This window comes from Tiliqua scincoides, chromosome 7, assembly GCF_035046505.1.
Source record: "Tiliqua scincoides isolate rTilSci1 chromosome 7, rTilSci1.hap2, whole genome shotgun sequence".
NCBI classification, from domain to species: Eukaryota; Metazoa; Chordata; class Lepidosauria; order Squamata; family Scincidae; genus Tiliqua; species Tiliqua scincoides.
Window position 1 is genome coordinate 19,026,759 of NC_089827.1, and position 25,555 is coordinate 19,052,313.

The window sequence follows — 25,555 nt, forward strand, 5'->3', positions numbered from 1 at the left end:
ATTTCAGGCTCCAGCTTCCAACTCAAGCACCTGACTTCCAGTATCCCAAACCAATTAACAAACCTGGCCAGCCTAGATTTGAGTATGGTCACATACAGTCCCAGCCTAACCTTGGCATAGCAGCTTTCCCCACAACATGACAAGTTGCAACTGAAAGAGGAAAATCAGTAACACCCTAATTGGTGTGCTCTAGGCACTCATGTGTGGCCCTGGAATCCTTATCTTTTTCTCCAAATTGTGCACATAATTAAAGTCATTGAAAGCGGTGTGTGTGTGTGTGAGAGAGAGAGAGAGAGAGAGAGAGCAGGAATGTAGAAAGAAGAAGAGATCATACAAATTGTGGCACCAGGATAAGCAGATTTGTACTGATCCTGTGTCACTACATAACCACTGCCAAGAATGTTTTATAACTGTTTATGAAACTGCTTTTCCAAGAAAGAATTGCAAATGACAAATGTATTGAAGATGACCAAGTATTCTCTGTGGTCCATACCACTAATAACTTATTCAGACATTTAGGTGCAGATACACCTGTCACTTATCTGCGGGGGACACGTTCCTGGCCCCCCCACGGATACCAAAAACCACGGATAACAGGGAACCCTAATTCTGCACACCCCACGGCCCCATACCTTTGTTTATGTTGATTACATTCTCATTGAACATTCTTGTTGAACTAAAAGTGAATGTTAACTTCTTACTTCCTGCTTCCTCTTAGTCTCTCTTCTAAGCTGCAGGTTGCTTGCCTGTTCGTCTTGCTATTAGCTTTCTACTTATAGTAGTGTTCGTTAAAGCAAAACATGTTCTTAGTTCAGCACAAATGTAATCAACATAAACAAAGGTCTGCAGGGCCAGGGGGGCAGGGTGAACGACACACCGCAGATTACCGGATCCGCAGATCCTGGATCTGAGGATACCGGGGGACAACTATACTTGATTTCCTTGCAAGATACATTGATTAAGAGGGATTGACTCATAATTTTATATATAGAATTTGAGAGAATATGGTAAACTTTGCATATAGTATATCTGTATTAGAGATACCAAAAGTGTTTACTTGTCTAAGATTATCTATTATGGAGTGCAAAACTGAATAATCTATTGATGTAGTGTAACTTTTGTTTGAATCATAATCACAGAAAAAATACCTTAATCTAATACTCACATGTAGATATCAGCCCATACAGTTTCTTCATTATATCCCTTTCAGTGCTGCCTGATGTACAGGTGGGGCTTTGGTATCTGTGGGAGATCCGTTCTCAGACTCCCTGCAGATACTGAAAATTATGAATAATCAAATTTGTGATTTTTGGCCCCATAAGCCCTCCTAAGCGGACTGGAGCTGTGCTCCGGTCCCCTCTGGAAGGCTCTGAAGTGTCTGCCTGCTTCCTCTGCAGGCTTCAAAATGGCCATTTCAAAACAACTTCCGGTTTCCCGAAGCCAAAAAATGCAACTTCCATTTTCCCAAGGGAAACTCCAGGGGCTTCCCCGTGCCTCAGCATGCCTTATATGGCATTAAAACATTGCATTTTTTTTACCTGAAACAACCATTCTGAAGTTCACAGAGACAGAGGGCAGACGCATGCTGCCTCTGTGGGCTTCAGAAAGCCCTCCAGAGGTGAACGGAGCACAACTCCAGTTGTCTCTGGAGGGCTTAGGTCCAGGGGACCTGCACTGAGCCAGATTCACAGATATACAGTACAATCTGCGGATACAGAGGCCCTGCCTGTATTTGTTACAGTCATATGCATGACTTCATTAAGGCCTGGTCTTTTAATTGCTCCATTAGTGTCCAGTTTTTCAAGTGAGATACCGATTCAGAGATTAGAAACCTACCCCAGGGATGATAACAGAACTGAAATAAATATGTAGCAATCTTGAGTTTTCCACTTCACTCCAAACTTTTTCTGCCTCTCAAAATTTTCTATTTACTCCATAGTTTACCTCTGATCCTAGAAATTGTGGATTATATCCAGTAATAATTCATTTCAGAGACTGACCATGACAAATAAGAATTCAAATGTTTTCATTAAAGTAAAAATTGTATTTGCTAGTGCTATTTAGTTAGATTTTAAAAATACAATTTTACCTCTTCTCAAAACAAAGTTTTGTTTGGGGAATAGGACTGGGCCCTTTGCCTGTGGGCCTGTGCATACAGTGGGCCTATGCACACTTACCTGGAGTAAGCCCCATTAAACAGAATGAGACTTGTGAGTAAACATGCATAGGATTGCACTCTTAAAACGAAAAGTAACTGCACAGTTACAAAGTTGGTGAATTGCACTCAGTGCAAATTTGTTTCTTCGATGGTTACGTATAACTCTTGGGATGCAACAAAAAAAATACCCATTAGTTTTTCAGCTATGGACAATAGTTCTAATATCACTAGTGCCAATCTCATTTCACGTGCATTGGAGGATCAGTCTGTGAATCAATATTTTTAGAGGATTTCCATTGCTTACTAGTATTCCAGTCTGAATATCATTTTTGGACTTTTTCTAGTGATATTCTCTGTCAAGTTATGTACCTAAAGGACTTGTTTTTATTTATTATTGTAATAAAGTTCATTTTATAATGTATTGTGTAATTTAATTCACATTACTTTGAAGAAAAAAAAGAATACCCTTATCAGTTTACTTCAGAGGGAGTTTGATTATGACTTCTACGAACCTATATGTATGTTTTAAATGAAAAATTTTCATCACATTAGTTGTAGCCTTAAAGCCTAATCCTATTTGGATGCTGCACCAACATCACATGGACACCAGTGCAACATTCCCAAATTATTTTCCCCTAAATGGTCTGTGCTCTGTGAATCTCCCTTAGCCAATTCCAATTCCTCCTCCTTCTCCAAGACTGGAAATCTGTGGCATTTCCTTCACTATTCCTTCTCTCTAGTTAAACTGAAGAGTTCAGGAAAATCCTTATCCATTTCATAGGTGCTCATTTCCTTCCTCTGCCCTGCTCTGGACACCAGTGAAATTATGTAAAGTAAGGTTGGTAGAAATCCTTGCCAGTTCTATGCCTACTTAATGTATTAATCAGGAGTTGGTAACCTAAACCCAGAGGCTGTATCCAGCCCGCCATCCCTCCACCCAAAGTCATTCAACCCACAATCTCCAGCTTGTAGCGGAGTGACAGGTGACACTTTACCCTGGGAAGTAGCAGCAGCACCAGGACTCCACAATGCTGAACTCTGCTGTTTGCTGTTGGGCACCCGGAAAATGGGCAAGAGTCTTTGCCACCTATGATGGAATGCAATGTGAGCACTGTGCTGGGCAATGAGTTGGTGGCAGTAGGGGAGGGTGTAAGTTGGGGAAGGCGTCAGTGGAGGCCTCATGGGCTTTTTGCCATAGTGCTGCTGTGGCACTCAGGCTGAACAGACAGGAACTTCAGCAAGCTCAATCGCTGTGTGCTACACAGCCTCAATCTGCTCACCATTCCTCTAACACAGTGGTCCTCACACATTTAGCACTGGGACCCACTTTTTAGAATGAAAATCTGTCAGAACCCACAGGAAGTGATGTCATGACCGGAAGTGACATCATCAAGCAGGAACATTTTTAGCAATCCTAGGCTGCAATCCTACCCACACTCGGGAGTAAGTCCTATTGACTATCATTGTTGAAAGAATACACATAGTAGCTTCTTAAAAGTACAAGTCTGTTAACATTTCCCCAAATGCAGTCACTTACCATGGTAGTATCAAGTCTTGTATTGGCAACCTTCAGTCTCGAAAGACTATGGTATCGCGCTCTGAAAGGTGGTTATGGCACAGTGTCTAGTGTGGCTGAAAAGGCCAATCCGGGAGTGACAATCCCTTCCACACCGGGAGCAAGTGCAGTCTGTCCCTGGTCTGTCTCCCTGGCTATGGGCCTTCCTTCTTTGCCTCTTAGCCTCAGACTGTTGGCAAAGTGTCTCTTCAAACTGGGAAAGGCCATGCTGCACAGCCTGCCTCCAAGCGGGCCGCTCAGAGGCCAGGGTTTCCCTCTTGTTGAGGTCCATCCCTAAGGCCTTCAGATCCCTCTTGCAGATGTCCTTGTATCACAGCTGTGGTCTACCTGTAGGGCGCTTTCCTTGCACGAGTTCTCCATAGAGGAGATCCTTTGGGATCCGCCCATCATCCATTCTCACGACATGACCGAGCCAACGCAGGCGTCTCTGTTTCAGTAGTGAATACATGCTAGGGATTCCAGCACGTTCCAGGACTGTGTTGGACAGTCCTGGAACGTGCTGGAATCCCTAGCATGTATTCACTGCTATCAAGTCTAATATATTAAAAATAAAAATATTGAAATGAATGGGGACCCACCTGGAATTGGCTTGCCACCCATCTAGTGGGTCCCGACCCACAGTTTAAGAAACACTGCTCTAACATGAAGCGAAGCTCCACATGGTACTTGGCAACCCAGAAGTTCAGTAATGACATGATGATATCATTACCGAATGTCCAGAAGTGGCACTGTGATGCAGTGGCCCTCCATCCACTCACAGACATAACCTCTGACCTCTATGCCAAAGAAGGTTGCCAACCCCTGGCCTAATCAATTAGGTATGCCTAATCAGTTATAAGGATACCTAATATTTATTGTTGAAGTATGCACCAGTATCACAATATGCACCAGTGCGGGTGCATACATACTTGCGGGTTTAAGGAAGTGAAAAGGTATCCAGTGGTGAGTCAAACCAGTAGATACCAAATCAGTGGATAACGAGGTCCCGCCTGGATAGCCATAAAGAACTGTTACCGTATTCAGAGAAATTATAAAGAAACATCTGACCTCTTGATCAACCACAAATTCTCTCTTTAGAAACGAGCTCAGGGCTGCCTTTCACAATACACTTTCCCTATACACATAATATGTACACACTGGAAGATCCATGAAACCTGCAGGGAAATTCTCATACATGATTGTTACATATGTGCTTACTACTCTCAGTGCACAGAGCATATAAACACTCTGTGTTTAGAAACACTGGGAAGTGGCAGTCAGTAACATTTTGCTTGTGTTTATATACAATGCACAAAACAGTACAAGTGCTATTGTCATAAGTGATGGCATACACATGGATATCACTCTTTTTCTTAGACAGAAGTGCTTTCCATGTAGGAAAAGCATAACATGCCAGTTGGCTCTTGGTTTCCTGGAAGACTGATAGGAAACCTCACTCAGTTAAGATTTCAGGGCCCTTTCTTGTCAAAAAAAAGGTGTTGATCATGTCATTTAACCATTATGAACCTTTACAGTTTGCAGACGGGGATTAGGACCTTGGCACATAATGCACTCATGCTGTCAGTGCCAGACAAAGGTATTTAATTCTATCGCATACTGCTCTCCAGATGCGAATGGAATTATCTGAACGCCCTGGGCATCCCCCCAACCTGAGCAAGGAGAAAGATGAGGGGGATTGTAAATCTTATAACAAAGTCCACATGGTAATCACGCATATTTATAAATGTCCTTAGCAGAGGTTGGTTTCACCTGGAACCTTAATAGAGAGGATACAGCTGAGAATAAGAGTCACAAGAGATATTTGCAGTCAGTTATTTTCTTTGACTTGGCATGTCTCCCTCTCTGCAGCCTAAGGGTATAAAGAGGGTGACTGCAGAGAGGATTAACAGGCTCTCTTTTCAGCATTACAGATGTGCCAGACTGATGACTCTATTAGTATTGTGTCTCGTGAAAGGTTTATTTCATGCAGGTCTTCAAAAACGCATCACAAATGCAACAGCCCTGTGAGTTTCCAAGGTCCATTTTGTTCCTTTCTCTCCTATTGTGAACTCATAATGGATTACAGTGGCAATTTGGTCTGTTGATGGCCATGGAAGATGATCTCAGCATTTCCTAGACATCACAGCAGCCTTTCGCAGTATTTCAGGAGTCCCTATTCAACTAAAGATCTTGCATGCCTGTCAATAACACAAAAGCCTTGTTCCCAGAGCAGAAATGTGGTAGGGGAGATGGCAACAGAGGAGAGTCCCAAGATCACTTGGACTTAACGCAGATATACGTACTTTAGAGTTGTTGCTAAAATTTTCTTTGATATCAAAACTCACTGAACCTGAATGTTAAAAAAAAATGCAATTTTAATATCAATTTACATTTAATACCATATGTTCCTTTTCTGTTCTGAAAATCTGTAACCCAAAGAGCCTCAATCCTTCCAAAAAATTGATTTAGCTCTGAAAATAGGACTATCTTCTAAATGTGATCTGGCACTTTTCAAATCTTGTTGGGATTAGGGAGTTCAAAACCACTCAAATCAGAAGTCACACGACATAAGTTTAGGGTTGCTTTAGATACATCCTTCAGCTTCAGAAGGTACAAAGCCTATTGCTTCACACCTGTTGTTTCTATGATGTTTTTGTGCACCTTACATGAAGTCAGAACCACTTTGGTGGAGAGATGATTTTTAGGAAGAAATAGCAGAATTGAAATTCCCATTCAGTCCAGAGCCCGGTCAGAGTCCTGCAGTAAGCCTCTGTCCTTCAGAATAGTCTGCTTCACAAGGCTGTTGTGAGGATAAAATAGAACAGCCTCAGTTACACTCCTCCATGTTGCTTGGAAGAACACAAGGATGCAAAAGAGACAAGAAAAATGACAAATGGAACAACTTCAACAGTTTTTTGCACTGTGCGACACTGGAAGGAATGCTTCCAGCAAGCAAGTAGTGCTAACTTAACACACGCAGCATGCTCCCTTACAGCCCAGTCCTAACCTGTGCTGGAACAGGCAGGCTGACTGGCTTGCCCGATATCCAGCATGTGGTTGGGGCTGGTTGCAGCGCAACCTGGGGCAAAGGGAATCTATTCCCCTTACCCTGGGTGATGCAGCAGCAGCAGCCCAAATGGGACTACTCAGATCTGCGCCACCTAAAGAGGTGGACAGATCCAGGCAGTGCAGAGCTAGGCCAGACCTCCAGGAAGAGGTGTCAGGATTCAGCCTAAGTACCAGATCCTGGCTCCACCACCCTCCTGGGCCCGGCCCAGCTATGGGTCTGCCCTTCCCGTGCCCTCCCCAGTACCCTGCACCGGTGGCCTGCTACCAACATGAACTCACCCTACCCAGAGCTTGCTCCGGTGTGGGGAGGCTGGCACGCATCCTTGCGCTGGCCTTCTGACTCCTAAGTCGTCAGAGATATGCCTTATGGCACGTTTGCAAAACTCCTTGGCTGGCACGAGGGATGTGAGCCAGCTGATAGAGCACTCAAGATTGCACTCTCAATTTCATACAGATTTGTTTTCTTTTTTTAAAAAAAAAAACTTCAATTCTACTATTTCTTAATTCTAGTATTACTCCCAAGTCAGCATGAACATGCTTTACAGCACATCTGCAACACCCAGGAGCAGGGTCTCTGAGAGGAATTTTATCAGGGGGTAAAAAATTTCTTTTGGGCCCCTTTGCAAAGGGGCGGTGTCAAAAAGAGCGGGGGAGTGTGGTGACGGACGAGCAGAATGGGGTCAGGGAGGGGCAAAACAGGTGGGAGGAGGGTGGAGATAGCTGGAAAAGTCTTTGGAGCCCAGGTCTACCCCCCAATGTGGCATTGGCAGCTAGATATAGTAATACGGAAAACCACACGCACTCCTAAGTCTCTCTAAAATCTTTTAAATATAGAAAATTATGCAGAAAATTACCATCATTGTATTTTGGCTCACACTAGAACGGGAAGTGACTTGTGTGTACCAAAACTTGCTTCTGCAGAAGCTGTAGTCTTGCAGCTGTGTCCCTGAACTTCTATACTCTCCTTCATGATAAGTAGGTCCACAAGCCAAAGAGCTACTGTAACAGTCCAGTTTCCTCCCAAATTTGACACTGTGTTAAGGAGGGTCATGTATGCATTCCTCAGCCCAGCATATATGACTTGCCAGTAACTGCAGCCGCACACTTGTGGTAGTGTCTCCAGCATCCTGTGTGGGCAACAAGTCTGGGTAGATAGGAAAATGTAAAATCCCAGGAAATTTCTGGGCCCCCTGCTTTGGCTCCTGGGCCCCCTTTTGACCATGGGCCTGGGTACAAATTACCCCCTTTACCCCACACGCCTAGTCCCTACCCAGGAGCCAGTGCAGGCCCCCTTTGCCAGTCTATCTCCGAGTCAGGATTGTGCTGTTGGCTACTATGCTACTACTATGCTACTAAAATTTGGTGCTTTTTTTTTTAAGTGGTGAAAAATACATGACTTCTGAAGTGAAGCATTATCTATGACATTTTCAATAATTTATGTGCTGCTGCTCAGCAAACACCTTCCAGGCTAGCTATCAGTAAAAAACAGCATTATATGTACATTTATTATTGTGGAACCTAGGGACCAGGAAGCCATCACAGATACTTGGATTCAGGAGATGCCCATATCGTGAGTTTGTACTCCTATTTTATACTTTATGTTCATAAGCATTTATTTTACTCCTTGCAGAACTATAGTGCAATAATAACTCCTTCTCAAAACTCTACCTGTGGGTGGGCATTTTGATTGCATGATTTGTGTCACAGGTAGGAGGTCTACACAGAAAAACCTGTCTAGTCTGTGCTTATTCACAGCATAGAGATAAACCCTTACAGTGTAAAAATGACAATTACAATTGTAAACAGGGCAAGTTATAAAGTCAGAGTACAGTTGACCTACGTCTTGTGCAAAGGTTACATTCCAGAGTCAAAGCATAAAGCTAAAATCATATATAAGGTAGCCCCCAAATAATAATAATAATAATAATAATAATAATAATAATAATAATAATAATAATAATAATAATAATAATAGTACAGGTATTTATATACCGCCTTTCATGGTCGTCAGATTTCTCCTCAGACTTTATTTCAAGGCAGTTTACACAGGCAGGCTATACTAAATCCCTATAGGGATTTTTACAGTTGAAGAAGGTTCTGTCTTTCAAGAAGTACAACATTTCAGATGGATCCTTTTATGATCTGGTATCGCATTCTGGCCTCCAGTTTCCTCCCACGCAAGCTGACAATCCTTCATATCTCACTTGAAAGGCGGCCAAAGAGCAGATGGAAAAACTTGGCTTGGCTTGTCAGCTGCTTCAAGGTCTCACCGTTCACGGTGCCAGTGGCCTCGAACTGGCGACCTTCAGCTGTTATCTTCAGGCAAATGGAGGCTCTACCCTCTAGACCAGACCTCCTTCCCTCACCTCCTATACCTCCTGATATTCACAGATCTTGTATCAACGGATTTAGTGCCCAATCTATCCAGCTTTCCAGCACCGGTACTGCCGTGATGCAGCCCCATGGTAAGGGAACAAATGTTTCCTTACCTTGAGGAGGCTTCTGTGACTGTCTCTCCACCACAGGATACAGTGCATGCCCCATTGGTACTGCACCAGCACTGGAAAATTGGATAGGATTGGGCCCTAAGTTATCTGTGGATTGGGTCTGGGCGCCCCATGCAGAGCTCAGATTGAACTTTAGAGCTCAAATCATGAGACTTCTGGTTTCATGGAGAAACACGAAGTGAGGTTTTTAATGCTTTATAAGGCATTACTACCTCATAAGGCATTACTACTACATTACAGATATCCAATGCCTCTGCTGAGCTCAGAAGTCCCTCTGGAGGCAAGGGCCCCCAGACCTTAGGGATGGACCTCAGGGATGTACCCACGGTTTCAGCTATTGGGGGGGGGGTTCCAGAACAGAACCCCCGCAGATAAGGAGGCATGCCTGTATTCTCAAAATTACCTTTAAAATCCCTGATATCCAGAAAATGCATACTGTCTCTTTAAAAATGACTGGACACAAACAGGAACTGAGACCAAACAGCATCATTCTCTGATCTCATGCTCCCTCCAGGGCATGTATTTAGTAGGTGTAATGGTGGGCAGAATCATCTGCACTATTTAACCTGCTGTTTTTTTGGTGTCTTATTTTTGGTTTGCCGACCACATGCAGTTGAATTTGCATAAGTCTATACCCATGCAAGATGTAGGCCAAGTGTAATTTCTATCTTAGCCCAAAGCTCAATTGAAAGCAAAAGAGTTCTCTTCCTACAATTACTTGCAAATAATAAACAGTTCAGACAGATTGGGACATACAGGTGCAATGAGAAATTACTGTAAAATAATAAAGTTCATTATTTATGCCAAAAAGCTATTATTTTAGGATAAATCTTTTGCATCTATGGTATAACTTGAGGCAAGTAATTCTAACTTTTCTTTGATTTCACATAGTTTGCTAGAACCCAATTAGATTTAAATTCATGCTCTCTTATATTAGGTACGATGAGTTCATTTTAAACAGACTCTAGTGACATTCATATTGAGGCAACAGAGACATAATGTGTGTCTGAATACGTGTGAGAACAAGGAGGCCTCCTTGTGGCTCCATCAGTAGATGTTTAACTTTAGTTTAACAGACTTGAAACATGGCTTTCAGGCTCACTTCTGAAAAATTCGGGCATGTCCAGTGCGCTATTTTATTAGTGCTGTGCAAACTGAAGAGATAAAAATAAAAAATAGGAAAACATGATCCATTTTAGACCCCAAATGAAGGCTACCTCAAAAGGACCTAATTAGTGTGTTGGCTGAGTGCACTATTCCAGAGTCCAGTGCAAGATGAAATAGATGTTTGATTGAGGGAAGGCTGAACAAAAGTCACCACCTGATGCCGCTGGCACCTCACCTCCACCAAGCGGAAAAAAGAGCTATTTGCTTCTTCCTGCACAATCTTCTTAATAAAACAGGAAGGGTGGGTTATGCTGAGAAATCTCAGCATGTCCTGCACTTCCTGTTTCATTTAAAGGGACCACAAGGAAGGAGCCAGGAGAGTTTCCCCTCGCCTTCCCGTCATTCCTTCCACAAACATTCCCCTTAAACTTAAAGGAACTGCACAAAGAAGGAGCAAGGTGAGGGAATAGAAAGGAGAAAAGGGAGGGGTCAAAGAAGCCAATTGCTGCTGCCTGTGTGGTTTTTTTTTCAGCACAGACATTGGTGACCCACTTCCTCACTCTGTACCCTCATTCCTTCCTTGTGCAATCCCTCTAAGTTTAAAGTGATGTGATATAGTAGGGAAGTGAATTGTCTACTTCCTTTATAGTGAATGGAAACATACTGATGCAGGTTGCAGGCTATAGCCTGGCTACAGGCTACAGCAGGCTGGAGGGAGATGGTGACGGAACGTTCAGGGTAAAGGGCTCTCTGAAACTGCCCTGCAGCCAGCATCATTTACTTTATGGCTGGGCTGACACTGACTTGACTGGGTCACAAGACATCTAGTTGTGGGCTATTGGTCAGTGGTAGAGCATCAGCTTTGTGTGCACTCCCAGGTTCCATTGCTGGCATCTCTACTTAAAAGAATCTTGCCTAGCAATGTTTGGAAAGATTGCCGTCAAACACCCTGTAGTAGTGTTGCCCATCAGAGTACACAGTCACGAACTAAATCAGAGTTTCTCAAACCTGTGGTATTCATACTACTGGTGGTACTTGAGGTGGTGTCTGGTGGTATGTGCTGAACATCCAGATTCCCACCACCTGGCAGTGAGACCAGCAATGCAACATGACATCCAGATTCCCACCACCTGGCAGTGAGACCAGCAATGCAACATGACAAGAGCTCCAGTGTGCACTCTCTGCACACTTGCAAAAGCCCTCCTGTCCGCCCTGAGCCTCTTACCAGTTGTTTGTCAATTTGTGCCTGGCCTCCCAGGCTTTTCTTTATGGGGCATTTGGTGGGCCACTGTGAGATACAGGAAGCTGGACTAGATGGGCCTATGGCCTGATCCAGCAGGGCTGTTCTTACTTTCTTTTTTGTAAAGTTTATTAAGTTAAACAACCGTAAGCCTTACACCTATAAGTATGAAATTTGAAACACATAACAAAAAATGACCATGTCCACAAAACACCCTTTACAAAAACTGCTTAAAAGTTTCAGTTTTAGATTATCTGGAAATGTTGAATATTTTTTCAACATTTAAGAATCTTTCCTCTACCTGCTGTGTATTTCAGGCAGCAAAAAAAAAGAAAAAGAAAAAGAAAGGATGGTGTGTCTAACTCAAAGGACAGTCACAGTAGCCTTGTTCTGATGGTATCTTTTGAAAGCAACCTTTCATCTGTGTGGTTGATAGTGCATTACAGCATGTGACCATATATGCCCTCCTCAGCTTGGCAACCATCAACATATTTGAATTGAATCCAGAAGTAATGATGGCAAATGGCAATGACATCATTGCCAGTTACTTCTGAGTACTTCCAATAGGTGGACCATGCAAACTGTTAAAACAGGAGTCAAACATTATGAAATGCTGAAAGACGGATCAATGGCATATGTCCAGCTCAGGTCACTTACATCATGGTGCAGTTAAACCCACTGTTGTCACCTTTGGAGTGGTACAGCAAAAATAGACTATGTTGTGTGACATAATTGTTTCACCGTCTACCAAAATGAAATCCAGAGACTGAACTGCTCAGTAGAGCTAGGTCAAACTTGGAATAACAACAATAACAATAGAATACATTCTGAGAATTGGGGGATTAGTTCAAGCTCCATCTGAAGGGAAATTAAACTCGAAGGAAGGCCTGGCTACAATTACATTAAGCAAATTAAGACTGGAGATATATGCTGACCTCAGTGACTTGCCAAAGAAAGAGAAGAATGGAGAGAGGTAAGAGGCTGACCTTGGGAGTAACACACAAAAGAGAGAAATCCAGGTACTGTACACACAGGAAGAAAAACCCACACTGTATGTTTAGAACAGTGTTTTCCAAACTATGAGTTGAGACCCACTGGTGGGTCGTGACTTGGTTTCTGGTGGGTTGTGAAGTGCTGAGCTCACAGCAGCCATGTGATTGGAAAGCGTGATCTCTACGAATCTCTCCCCACCCCTTCGCTGTCCTGCCTCCTTTTTCCCTGGGCTCCTCCAGCCAATTCCAAGGCAAGAACTCCCTTGGGCTCCTCATCGTGCCCTCCCTCATCCAAAAAAACAAACCAGACTGCCCATCTTTTGTCCTATGACCATCAGTTCCTTCAGAGATGGGCAAGAGAACCCATTCCTGCCTCCCTCTCTCCTGCTTGGATGCAAAAGCAAACATTAACCCTTCCCTGCCTCCTGGCTGGAACTTCCCTGCTGCTTACCCAGTCTGAAAGATGGCTCCATGAGGTTTTTCACACCGCAAAAATGGTAAGGAAGCACACTCTGACACAGACAGACTTGAGTTTGCATGTGTGGGGACTGAGTGCCAAGTCAGGGACCTTTGCCTTGAGTGTTTTGCCAAGTCTTCCATGCGTTGTGACTCAAGTGTACATAAATCAGCGAAAAATGCTGATTTTCAAGACTCGGACCCGAGTCACCTGACTCAAATTTCCATCCCTGCTATTTTGCACACTGCAAAGCTCAGCTTCTGCAGTTTGCAAGCATGTCTAAATTTAAACTGTATTTTAGTTGATGCACCCTAATACATTATTTTTTAAAAACCTCGTAAACTTAGATGAGTCCCGAGAGTGTTGTTTGAAAAAGTGGATGCTAAAAAGTTTGGGAACCACTGGTCTAGAATGGGTGCAATTCACTTTTCAAAAGATCTAGATGTAGGATGTACAGGTCTGCCAGAACAAGGAGCAGGTTATTCCTAGACCAACAATTCTGTAAGAGGGAAAAGGGTTATTCTAATTTTGCTCTCAGTCACACCTAGAGCCCCATTCTTGCAATTCAAACACACCAGGAATCATGTAAATATACCTGTACTATATTTCTTAGCTCACAAGTACAGAGCAAAAGCATCTAGGAAGAGATCCAATATCAAAGCCCTATGTCCAAATTTAGGGTGAGGCAGAGCAAACATAAGAAAAAAAGACAGAGTCTTGGTAGGCGGATTTTGTCAGGTTAATAAAAAGCTGACAAAAGCTAATTGTCCTGTCCTATGATGTGTAAATAGAAAGCCTGCTTAACCTTATCTAATACAGCAGCAATTTCTCCTGCTGGAAAACAATACATGGGAAACAGAGCTAAGGCTTATTATGCTCAAGGGCTGATTTTTCAATTTGCCAAGTCTTTACAGGTGGCTGTTTAGGTTTAGCTTTCTACATTCAACATGCACTGCTCCCTTCTGCTAACAATAAAAAACAAATAAATGGAAATATTATGGTAAAAGGTGAAAAAAGGCATGATTTGGCCAAAGAAAGCACTTTCATTTTTCATGAATCTCAACGGGGCCTAGACTTATTGATCCCCAGTAACTTAAGCACGAGCGTACTCTTTTTCATTGAAATTAGAGGAACTGAATGTACGTTCCTTGGTTGGATCCTAACCTAGTTTATGAAGCCTTCATCATGTCAATTTTGGGTTAAACAAGTTGTGGCCAATTGTGCAATGTACCACAACAGGGAGGTTAGTTTTATTTATAACTAGCAAGGGGGTGGTGGTGCACAAATCACTGTTTATCGTGGTGATGGACATCATCATCCATGATCTGCAAAAGTTGGCATCATGGACACTTCTATATACAGATGAACTATGCAGTTCTTCTCGCATCCAACAATCAGGCGGACCTTGAGCAGCAAGTACAAGCTTGGACCTACCGTCTCACATTGTTTGACCTCTGCCTCAACGTCAAGAAGAGTACATGACGATGAACCCCAATGAGCTTGGGATATTTCGCTTAAACAACATCAACCTGCCACATGCTGAGATGTTCCAATATCTCGGCTCAACAATCTCAGCTGATGGTAGCCTGAGCAACACTGGCTTGACATGCTGCATGGTGACATGAAAATCACCCGCCCACACCCAGACCAACAGAAATGGCGACTCCGATCCAAAATAGTGGACCAAATCCACCCCTGCAAACCTGCAGTAGGGGTAGGAAAGCTCTATTTTAAAATTATCCTGCCCCTCTCAAGAAGGATTCAGGGTAGCTTTAGCACTTCATTTCCCTGTGGTTTTTATCCCAGTGACTCCCATGTATGTTATTTTTAGTGGGAGAAAAAGCTTCCATTGGTTTTCAATTGAAGTTTTTTTTAAAATAGAAAAAGCACACCAGTAGTGCGCAGGATCAGGATCAAAACCACAGCAAGGACAAAGTACTAAGCCCCCCTCCTCATCTTGTTTCATGGGCCCCTCCACATGCTATTTAAAAATGAAAGTAACCCCCCTCCAAAAAAAAAAATAGGCCACAAAGCACAATTAGGCACACGTGTATCTGACATGTTCACAGAAGTAAAACCATCTCAGAAGAAATTATACAGAAGATGGTCGATTACTACAATACTGAGGGGGTGATATACTGTGCCCTTATTTGTTCTGCTGTTTTATATGCTGTGCTGATTATTTGGTTTTATTGCATTATGATCTCGAAACATACTGTATCGATTTCACTGCACTATTCTGTTCTTTTGATATGTTGTGAATCGCCTTGAGGGTCCTTTCAGGGGTGGAAAGGCTGGGTATAAATCTCCTGACAAATAAAGAAATATAACTGTCCAGTGTTTTCCAGCCTTGTTTGCAGACTGGCTTCTAGACATCTCCACCTCATCCTGGACCCCATGGATTGAAAGATTAGATTAAAAAAAAATTCAATTGAATGAATTTCTACATTTGGCAGGTTGTCCTGTAGCTTTCGGAAGCATATTATTGAAACATGGGTTATTATGTTACTGTGTTAATGAAAAATTATGGAATAGCTGATTTTTAAAATGCTGCCTTTAATAGAGAAACCATATGGCAGCTAAGATATTAAAGAAGTATAATAACTATTTAACTAGCCACTGCATTCAGAGCTCTTACTCAGAGGAATAATCACTGTACATACCTTTAAAAAAAATGAATATACTGCTCGATGCAGTAGCCTGCAGAGGGAGCACCTCTTTCGTTTAGCAGATACTGTACATTTCAAATGCAAGGGAATTTATGTATCCAAGAAGTGTTATGAAGAAAACTGTAGTACCAGCTCTTTTCAACCACTGTGCCATCGTACATTGTATTGCCATGAATGGTCCGCAGGTGTGGCATGGGAGTTTGGGGAGGGTCATCATTTATTAGTAGGGCCACTGAGGAATGTGAGCCCCCCACCAGCAGCCTGGTGTCAATTGTCATAAAACTAATGGTGTACATTGACTCGTGAGTCGCGCACATGGAAGACTTGGAAAAACACTCAAGTCAGGACTCCCCTGACTTGGCACTCACCCCCATGCACGCAGACTCAAGTCTGTGTGTGTATGTGCTTGCTCACTGTTTTTGCGGCATGAAAGACTTCGTGGGACCATCATTCAGCCCAGGTGCTCAGCAGGAAAGTTCAGCCATTGATGTTTACTTTTGCATGGGGGGGAGGCCGGGAGGCAGGACTGGGTTCTTTTCCTTTGATGATAATTGGGTAAAAGATGGACAATCTGGTATTTTCTTGGGCTGAGGTAGGGCAGAAGGAAGAGCCAAGACCATTCTTACCTTACAATTGGCTGCAGAAGCCCAGGGAGGGGGAGGAGGCAGGGAAGCAGGGGGAAGGCAGTTCATAGCGATCAAGCTTTTCACCGAATGGCTGCTGTGAGTTGCTCCATTGTTACTTGGGCAGAGGAAGCCTCACTGAATGATCACCTACTGTGGAACTATTTCTGAGTAGAGCTGCCAAGGATCGGGTAAACCTGGTAAGCCTCGCAGCTGCTGCACATAACCCTCCTCTCTCTTGGTGCTTCTGTCCCCACTCTCTCTCAGTCCCTCCCACCCCCTCCTACCTTGTTTACAGATGGCTGGGGATATCAGCAGCCCTATTTCCCTCTGCAGAGCTGTGGTGGACTTTTTAAAGGGGGGGAGGCGACTCAACTTGAGTCCTTTAGAGCAGACATTTTCAATCACTGTTTCATGGCACATCAGTGTGCTGCGAGTGGTCCACAGGTGTGCCACAGGAATTTGAGGGAAGGTCAGTTATTAGTAGGGCCAATGGGAGATGTGAGCCCCCCATTAGCAGCATGGTGTGCCTTGACAATTTCAGTGCCTTGTCAGTATGCCATGAGATGAAAAAGGTTGAAAATCACTGCCTTAGAGTCACGAAAGGGTGACTCAGCAACTTGGAAAGTGCCCCCATAATGACTCATTTTTGAGTCGAGTCACGGGGGCACAGACTCTAGACTAGACTCGAGTTGTGCTGCGCTGGGTTTTCCCATCCCTGTATTTCAGTGTTCCATGAGATGAAAAAGGTTGAAAATCGCTATTTCTATTACTTTTCTATTTTTCTATTACACTTTTCTATTTTTCTATTAGAAAAGTTCTATTAAACTTTTCTGTTACATGGAAATAGTCACTGGCAATACTAGTTTGCATAAGGGCTGTCTGACAAATGCAACAGAATAAATGGTAGAATCCTGAAATGCTGAGTGGACTGTACCACTTCAGACCACAAGTAGAGGGTGCTGTCTTTGAATGCTTTCCCAAGTAAAGGATCCCTGCACACTTTTCAAGAAGAAAGAAGGAAATGTGTGTGTGGGGGGGGAGGAATGCTCTCTTTTAATGCTTTCCCAAGTTACTGCTTCCTGAACTTTTAAAACAAAAACTAGCATTTCAGAGAGAAAGTTTCTAATTCAGCCTGTTTCCTCTCTGCTAGTTTCCTACTTGCAGAGTGATTTTTCCATAGGGCAACATTCAAAAATGTGATCACCCCCCTGCAGGCGGCAATCATATAGCCCAATGGTTTCCAAACTGTGGGTTGTGACCTAGTTTTTGGTTGGTCACCAAAGGGTGATTAGATAACTAATTGCCTCAAGCCCTGAGGCTAATGAAAAATCACATACCATGGCTGCTAATTACCCTGCAAAGAGCTGAGCTCCTGCAGTTTGCAAGATAGCTGCTAATTGCCCTGCAAGGAGTTGAGCTCCTGCAGTTTGCAGGCATGAGTAAATACAGAAAGATAAACTTTGAGGGGCTTTTTCGGGTTATTATTAGCTATAAATAAAATATTTCTTTCTAGATCTCCTTTTTTAAAAGTCTGGTAAACCTAGGTGGGTCCCACTAGAGTGTTGTTTTAAAAAGTGAGTCCTGGTGCTAAAACGTTTGGGGAAACATTAATATAGCCCATTCCACCACCTCAGGATTCTGCCACCTTTTTTCAACCCCATTGTGCTGTACATAGCCTGGTAAAGACAAGGAGGAACATTGCAGCTGCCACTACTGGTGCCTTTTAAAAAAAATTTTTATTTAGTGATGTCACTGGGATTGGTGTCAACTGCTGCAGTCCTACCCCTGCCTTGCTGTGCGCAGATGCCCTTTGAAGAAAGGAAAGGCCATTCCTCCATGAAAAGCCTTGCAGGACTTGGGGTGTGATAAACCCTCTACAGTCATTCTGGTGTCACCCCCTGATGGTGTCACCTGGTGCAGTCTGCACTCCCTAGTGATGCCTCTGGTTATATTCCACCTTGTCCCTCCCCATTAGGGGAGCATCTTCTGAGCATTAGGAGATGCTCAGGGCAGCTTTCAATATTTCCCTACATAATAGTAGAATACAGAAGTGAAGCAGTGGGGTTATGCCTCTCTGGCATCTCCACTTTCTTCTCACAGAGCAGTTGCTTTATGGGGGGAAGAGCAAAATCCAAGCTAAAATCAGTAAGTATGTAGACCTTCCTGTGCCACAATTAACCACCACACATTTCCCTGTGAGATTTTAAGCAAAAGACCAGGTGTGTGCGCAGTGCCTTTGTCTTCTCTTAGAAGATTCTCCAGTTGCTTATCATCACATCATCTAGAAAATTCAGGTGTTTGAACGCCTGTCAGTTTGTATGCAAAATGGGGCAACCCACAGCCAAAGCCATGGTTTGCACACACTCCATAGGTACATAGAAGTAGATTAATTTGTAAATTCAAAGTGGGGGGGGGGGAGGAAAATTCCCTCAGTCTGATTCAAATAGAGCAGTAGTTCTGAAACTGGTGTGTTGCGACCCACCAGTTTGTGTAAAGTTTCCCCTGCCTCTTTAAGGAGGAAAGGAGAAGCAGGGAAGCAATTCCCAGGATCTTGTCCCTAAGGGAGGCAAACGGGGTACTTGCACTTACATTTAAGTAGTTAGGTCTGCTGCAGGTGCGGGGAGCTTGGAATGGCTCCCTGAGGCTTGGAATGTTCCAGGAGGTACTTTGCAATGTTCAAACATTCCAAGCCTTGGGGAGCCCTGCAGAGGACTATGCAGGGCTCCCCGCACTTCCTGCAGCCTCCAGCAGCCCTAACTATGTAAAAGTAAGTGCAAGCGCCCTCTGTTCACACCCTCTTAGGAACACAATCCTGAGGATCACCACTTTGCCCTTGCCCCTCCCCCGCAAAGACTTACTGAGGGAGTAAAGCTCCTTCAGAGTTTGAGAACCACTGAAAAAGAGCATGCCCAGTGGCCACCATGTTGAACAGAATTGTCTATATTGGTAGAGGTGAGTGAACCTCACCTCTTCTTTTTACTTCTTTCCCGATTTTGGTGTTTTCCAAAGTCAGGACCAAAAACTGTATGTGTTTTAATTCCAACAGCACATTCTTATACATTATAATTATAAATTATAATCACTTTTAAAGTGTACTGGGTAGGTGATATAGGTTTTCAGTAGATGCTGCCACGTGCACGTAGAGGTGTTAAGAGAACAGTTTTTTGCAGATTTCAGGTTTATTATTTTTTTTTACCAACATGACAAGTGCAGAAAGTGGTGTTATGTGTTTTTCATTATCACTGATAAAACTCACTCTATTTATTGGGGGAAAAACAACAGCAGGACAGGACAGGAGAGGAGAAGGGAATTTGCCCAAGACTTTAACACAGTGATTTAAAATTTTTTTTCTTCTCTAGCACACTGACCTCTATGGTCTCCTCTTGTGATATCACTTCTGGCTTCTAAGAGACTCTTCTGGGTCTTGTAGTTCTGTTTTGGGGGCAACTGTCTGTGCTAATGAATTGTCTGTCCCTATTCTGCTGGCAGAGGAAGAGAGCCAATTTGTTACTATAGACCAGCCATTTTCAACCACTGTGCTGTGGCACACTGATGTGCCGCGAATGGTCCCCAGGTGTGCTGCGGGAGTTTGGTGGCGGGTCATTTATTAATAGGACCATTGGGGATATGAGCTCCCCACCAACTGCAAGGTGTACCTTGTCAATTGTCCAAAATCCGAAGGTGTGCCTTGACAATTTTAGTACCTTGTCAGTGTGCCATGAGATGAAAAAGGTTGAAAATCACTGCTATAGACAGTTGCCCTTAAAACAGAGCTGCAGAACCTGGAAGAGTTTTTCCACTGCTGTGCTAGAAACTCCCATGGCATACCTATAGAACTTTCATGGCACACCAGTTGAAAATTGCTGCTTTAACAGTTTGTGTTTCCTGAAGGTGGGCAGTGATGCCACTAGGGAAATACAGGCCACACTGGGTGCAGCGCACAGGGGAGGTGACACCACTACTGGCCAAAATTTTTAAGATCTTGGTATTTTTTAATAATACCACCATGTTATATATCATTTGATGCGTAATTGCATGCTGAATGCGATGCAAAAAACCACGTTGAAATATCTCTACATGGGAGGAGGTCCATCATGGGAGACACACTGGTCTCTCGCACCTGGTGATGCAAAACCTAGTGATGCCACTGGAGGTGGGTATTAGGGTTGGGGGAAGGAGACATTTTGTGCAGGTTCCTCTTGTTTGTGTGGATGTTCAGCATGCTGTATTTGGTTCTCAGAGGGTAAGAAAGCTCTCCTTGAACTAGTATGAGATGTTCCTAGAGGCAGTACATTGTTGCTTGAACTGTTCTGGCTGGTTCTATCCTTGAGCATGGGCATGGCAGGTTCTGGTACACCTTCATCCATATAACACCAAGTGCGAACCTCAGCTGTAGTCTATCTGGACCCTTACTTGAATGCTGAATGACTGTTCTTTGAAAATGAATACTCCTGCTATTCAAAGTATATATGACTACATCCAGGCAGAGTGTTGATTAGCTGGTAGTCATGCTTACTGTGAATGCTCATAAACTAGAATTGCTTTCAAAGAAGGAGTATGTTCTCACTTCAATGCACAGGAGATTTAAGCACAAAATTTCCATTAGCAGCTGGTAGCAGAAGTTCTCTCTGCATATTCTGGTGCACTGAGATGAGAATAAAACTTGAAAGAAAAAAAAATCCCAAGGGCACTTTGAGAAATGTGTGAAAATGAATGCAGGAAAAAGTTTAGCACACAAAGGTTAAATTGCAGGAAAGGCCGAAAGTCGAAGCTGTGGGTTCAACTAAGGTTGAAAGCAACAGTAATATAGGAACTGTGAATTTGCAGCCTGCTCTCTTTTTATAGTAATGCCTGCCTGTAGCACATTCAGTTTAATTTAGGAGCACATCGTTGAATCTGTTGCCTTCCATGACCATGAGATCCAGTTAACGTCAGCAACTGAGAAGCCCCAGGAATGCTATCACTAACTTGCCAGGTTCTGACAACATGAATGCCATTCCAGAATTTTCATTTAAAAGATTAACAAAAGGGTATTTCATGGATGTAAGCCTTGGATTTATCTGGGGAATATATTGGTGAAAATCAAGCTGGGAAATTTCAGTCTCATGCAGATGAAAATAATGCCAACAGACATCTACAAAAAAACTACTTTCCGTCAACAACGGACCACGTACACAATTTTCCTTTAAGATTATAATGGAGCTGAAAATAATTAAGATTATAATGGAGCTTGTGGGTTTTGTGTGGCAGTGTAACCTTGTGTATATGTGACCAGCGAGTTGCAACTTCATTTTTGGTGGCTTACAGTCTGGTGCTGGACTGTAAGCACCACAAGGCATTCTGGGACACAACCCAGCTGCCACCCTATGATGTTCGCACATTGACACCATTGCCTAATGACGCATTTCACACAACGTATTCCTATAGTTAAACAATGCATACTTGGGTTTGCCACATTTGAACCTATATTCCCATGTCACTACATTTCTGTTTCCATTTCCCATTCTCTGTCCCAAGTCAACCACATGATGGTGCATGATACTTTTGGAATGATCAAATAGCAAATTATGTACCATGGCAAATTTTGTACCAGGCAAAGAACAGAGCACATTTTGACTCAGAGGTTTACATTTTTTTTATTATTATTATTATTAATGGCATAGCTGTCATGTAAAAAGAATTTGTATCATGCTCCAGATTAATCTCTAGCATTTAAAAACAAAAAAGGAATACATCATGATCATTGTTAAAACTATGGTTTCATGAATTTCTGGGGAAATCCCTAGCATATTTCTACTAGAATCCACAATATTAACTATATGAAGATAATTTTACTCTTCTCCACTTAAGCTCCTCTGCCAGAATACTTTTTTCTTGCATTGTTGACAGCATAAGAATTACCTGTTGTTGACAGCAAGTGTCAGCTACTGGTGCAGCTGCACTGAAGTTGAACACAGTTGGCCAAGCACAGAGAATGGCAAACAGTGTTCTGCCTGGTTTCTTAAGCCACAGTTTAACTTATGGTTATAGGAAAGATTTAAATGCACCAGAGAAATTCAATTTAAAACAATTGCTGGGATGAACAAGGCAGGGAATGGCATCATGGCAACCTTTCTATTTTCAGCTATTTAACTTTTCTTAGTTTAAGAAAAAGCATGTTCCTCACCGTTAATGGTTGTGGTGATAATCTCTGTAAAAAGAACCAAAAGCATACCAGTGCAATGATGTGGAAGAATCTGGAGGTTGCTTAAAACAGCTAAAAGGAAAAGAACAACTGGTCAAAGCCCTGGGGGCGGAAATTTTAGGTTCATTCTTTACTTGAATATCTACTAATATTAGAGTATCTACTCTACCCTCTGAATGATACCAGTGATCTCCTTTCTTTCCTCTTGATTGCAGCTTGAGTGTTTTGAACAGAGTTATGCTAGAAGCATCTTTTGTTCACACTGTGGCCACAAAAACATGACTGCACAGAAAATAAAATCTGAGTTTATCATTTCTGATATGACAACTCACATTTATATGCATCCTTCCTCAGGATCCTCAGTAAGCCATCCAAAGGAGCTCAGGACGGCTTACATGAACCATGGCTGAACAATGATTTGAACCCAGGTCTCAAGCTCTAACAAGCTACACCACACTCTCTCATGCCCCAATCCTATCCCTTCCATCCATCACCGCCAGAGCTCACGCTGTATTCTGTGGGAGGGGATAGTCCTGGTGGTCTCCTCTGAGTTAAAAAAACATTTATTCTCTTATCCAGGGGTAAGCCTCCAGCACTGGGATGGGTCTACTCCGATCTGCACCAGTATCCTGACAGTGTGCTGCCAAAGCACCTTTTATGGCTAGCACTAACTGCCTTACACCATTCTGCTGCCACGTGGGCCAGTTAGGATTCAGCTATTAGTGATGTCTTTGTGGTTAATGATATGGAACAAGTTAGCAGAGCCACAGTTGGGCAAAAGGACTAACAGGAAAGGCCGGTAGGGTTTTCAAATTTACCACAGCCACCAAAGTTCCAGAGAAAAAAATGCTACAAATGGAAACACCCAAAAGATTGCTTCAGGTAAGAATTGTGAGTCTCCAGAGCAATGATTTTCAACCTTTTGCATCTCACAGCATACCAGCAAGGCTTTAAAATGGTCAAGGCACACCATCAGTTTTTTGACCACTGACAAGGCACACTGTGCTGTCATTGGGGGGCTCACATTCCCCAATGGCCCTACTAATAAATGACCCTTTCCAAAATCTTGTGGCACACCTGGGGACCACGGTACATTGGTTGAAAATGGCTGCTCCAGAGAGTTGAGGACTGTGGGCAAAAATTGCTTGCCACACATTTGTTAGTGGAAGTAGGTTATGTAAGGAGATAATATATATCAAAAATTAATTTAATTATTTCAGTACAGGAAATATAAGGATCTCTGAAATTGATTTTTTTTAAACCCCTACAGCTCAGTTAAGAGTCTTTGGGGTTTCCTTTCTTAAAATTGTTCAGTGAGTCTGTCTTCCACACACGCCTGTCTTCTGACCTGGATTATTCATCTCATTCATACAGCTGTCTTTGCTAATATATTGTGATCCTTATGCATCCAAGGTCCAGTTGTCTTCTATGACTGAACAGCAACCAGGCTCTGGAACTTCACAAGAAGAGCTGAAAGATCATGGCCATGATCTATAGTTCGCCCACATCTGTTATTCTGAGATACGTATACTGCTTCTATGCAATGAGAGCCCAATCCTGGGCTTGGCGGCATGGCTTTGCGCCGCCGAGCATTGTTGCAAACGTGCCGTAAGGCACGTCTGCGAACCTCACTGCTGGGCTGCCGCCCATGCTAGGCTAGTGCCAAGTGGTTGCCCAGCTTCCATGGCTCAGCGGTCTCCTGGATTGCCGAGCCGTGGCACGGTAGGCGGGGGCGGGAGCAGGGAGGAGGCATTCCGGGGAGGGAGGAGGCTGGCAGGGGGCAGAGAGAGGGTGGACTGGAGGCATGCCGGGGAGGCGTGACATGGGGAGGGGGGTGGGCTGGAGGTGTGCTGGGAAAGGGAGGGAGGCAGGTCCTCGGAGCTCTGCTACGCAGGATCCAAGGCACTTGGGTAGGGCTCTGTGCCCTACATGAGCGTCTTTACCGCCGACCTTTTGGTTGGTGGTAAAGTGAGTAGCCCCATTGCGGGGCTGCTTCCCTTACCTAGGAGAAGGGGACGAAAGTCGTTCTCCCGAGGAGCCTTCTGCGGTAGCCCGGGGTGTGCAGATACTGGCGGCAGCTGTTCTTGGTGCCGCCGAGCCTGGGCACCCCTGGCAGCTCAGAATTGGGCTGCCCAATGTGATCAAGGAAGTGAATCAAGTCAAATCATCTATATAGCCATAGCCGTCACAATGAAATGCTAACTACTTCTCTCTCTTTTTTTTTTTTTATTAAAAGATTACATTCCAATACTGCTATGAGAGAGATGGTGGACTTTGATGGATCACATACAGAGGAAGTACAGATAGTTTGGGGTGTTAAGCAAGGCTGCTCATAGGCTCCGTCTATTTCTTTATCATTTCTATCACAATATGGTCTAAGACTTGTCTTCTTCAATTTCCCCCAACCATTCACTCATCCAATTCTTATGTGATGGTTAGAAGATTCCTTGTATACAAAGATGACATTGTACTGCTCTGTGTCCCAGCTGGATCTAAGAAGATCCTTGATAAAATGTGGGGTCTACTGCAGGAGAGAGCAACTCATTGTCTAATTTACATAACTCACCCACAATTGGTATAATTTACCAAAACAAAGATGGTGGTATTTAGTAGGCAGACCTGAAAATGTAATACCCTTTGACAGACCTATCACGTTTATATATATTGGTTTAAAGCAGGGCTTTCCAAACCCTGGCCCATGGGCTAGATCTGGGGTTTGGGAAAAGTCCTCCTATAGTGAGCGGTGCCTACTGTTCCACCTTATAATTGTTCATTTTCTAGCTGAACAGAGGACTGTCACAGAGGGCAGTCACATCTCCCCAGATGTCCTGCTGCACAGCCTGCTGGGATGCTGGGCAATAGACGCGACTAGGATTTTTTTTTTTCAAGTTTTATTAGTGGTTCTTTTGTTTTTGTTTGTTTGTTTTGCTCCATTGCAGGTATAGTTTTAGCTTGTGATCTCTATTTTTTATGTGAACACTTTAGGGACAG

At 43.3% G+C, this 25,555-nt stretch overlaps 1 long non-coding RNA gene across 1 annotated transcript in view; it reads right to left on the reverse strand.

Annotated features, from left to right (window-relative positions):
• Nucleotides 1-6,358: 6,358 nt before the first annotated feature.
• LOC136657518 (uncharacterized) overlaps nucleotides 6,359-25,555 on the reverse strand; it is a 55,307-nt gene continuing 36,110 nt past the window's right edge. The window contains exon 3 of the long non-coding RNA XR_010794760.1: nucleotides 6,359-6,513. This is a non-coding gene — a long non-coding RNA (uncharacterized lncRNA). The remainder of the gene's footprint in view (nucleotides 6,514-25,555) is intronic.